The following is a 1,376-nucleotide window of genomic DNA, read 5'->3' on the forward strand; positions in this document are numbered from 1 at the left end:
AATAATAATAATAATAATAATAATAATAATATAAACAGCGCGAGCTTATAGTGATCGAACATTTTGATCTGTTTATTCTGTAGTGACAGTTTCACGCTCTTTCCCTTTTTTGTTATTTTAAAGGAATGAAACAAAATTATTTTGTGGAATAATAATAATAATAATAATAATAATAATAATAATAACAATAATAATAATAGCATTATTATTATTGTTGTTGTTGCTGCTGTTTCCTTGAAGATTCCCTTCAGTGTGATTATACAGAGTGAAGCTTGTGAGTATCCGCGCGCGTGTATGTCCGCGGGTTCGTGGGGTTTCCTCGGGCCTCTGCAGCCTCCCATCAGTTTTCCTCACATTCACAAATATTTTTCACATTTTCAAATATTGTCACGCCGTCGTTTGAACACGTTTCGATATGATCATCTTTCTGGTCATTACAAAAATAGAGGTAAAAGAAAAACAGGCCTCGAACACGTACCCACGGAGAAGCGCTGCAGGAAACAGCACCGCTCTCTTGTACCAAGTGCGAATTGTCGGATTTACTCGAAGCACGTCACGCCGGCCGTGTTGTCTATGTGAGGTTGGCCTGTATAAAGTTAACATTCACTGTGATTTAACTGAAGCATCAAACGGTCGCTTTTCATCAGCACAGTGATCTGCTCGTGAGGAACGCAGACGGGATTTTATTTGCGTTCCAAGCGCTATTCACGGTTTATTCTTCTGACTCTGTCCAAGAACAAACAACGTGTGTATTTTGGAAAAGTGCAAATCGTCCCACAGAAGAACGTTAACGAAGCCTCTCAATTTTTACTTTGGTCGTCTTGCGAACTTTAATGCACAGGGAAAAAAATCTACTTGGATTTCAAACACACCAAGAAAAGCTGAAAAATAAAAAGACAAAATTACTGAAGGGGCGCGGGAAAAGTTGGGCAGTTTCACTTACATGGAATCCCAGGCTAGTTAAATTAATCCGTGGAAAGGGCAAAGAGCTCTGCTGCAGGCTGATGGCTGTCCTGGCGTCAGGTCTGCTGGTGACATGGACAAAAACTTCCCCGGGTGCGTCCAAACCTCAGAAGAATGTGTCTGCCGTCACTCTCTGTCTTCCTCCTCTTCTTCTATCCTCGGTACTGTCAGACATGAAGGCTGTGGACGAGTGAGACTTGATCCCACACAGAGTATAGGGAAGAGGCGGGAGGGGGTGCGGGGATGGGAGGGGTTGATCTGGTGCTAAGTATTGTGTGCGACAGGTCCACTGCAGAGAGGAGAGGCGAACCCCCCCCCCCCACACACACACACACACACACACTCAGACACGCACTGATGTGCAAACACACGCAAACACTGAACTCCCATTGGCTCTGTCTACAAACACCCTC

General features: G+C 43.7%; 1 protein-coding gene across 1 annotated transcript in view; it reads right to left on the reverse strand.

Moving 5' to 3' along the window:
- The window catches only part of pitx3 (paired-like homeodomain 3), an 18,191-nt gene extending 17,051 nt beyond the window's left edge, over window positions 1–1,140 (reverse strand). The window contains exon 1 of the mRNA XM_005747446.1: window positions 944–1,140. The gene's annotated coding sequence lies outside the window, so the exon portion shown is untranslated. The remainder of the gene's footprint in view (window positions 1–943) is intronic.
- Between the last annotated feature and the right edge of the window lie 236 nt (window positions 1,141–1,376).

The sequence above is a fragment of the Pundamilia nyererei genome, unplaced genomic scaffold, assembly GCF_000239375.1.
Source record: "Pundamilia nyererei isolate P.nyererei 1_Seehausen unplaced genomic scaffold, PunNye1.0 scaffold00197, whole genome shotgun sequence".
In the NCBI taxonomy this organism is placed as follows: Eukaryota; Metazoa; Chordata; class Actinopteri; order Cichliformes; family Cichlidae; genus Pundamilia; species Pundamilia nyererei.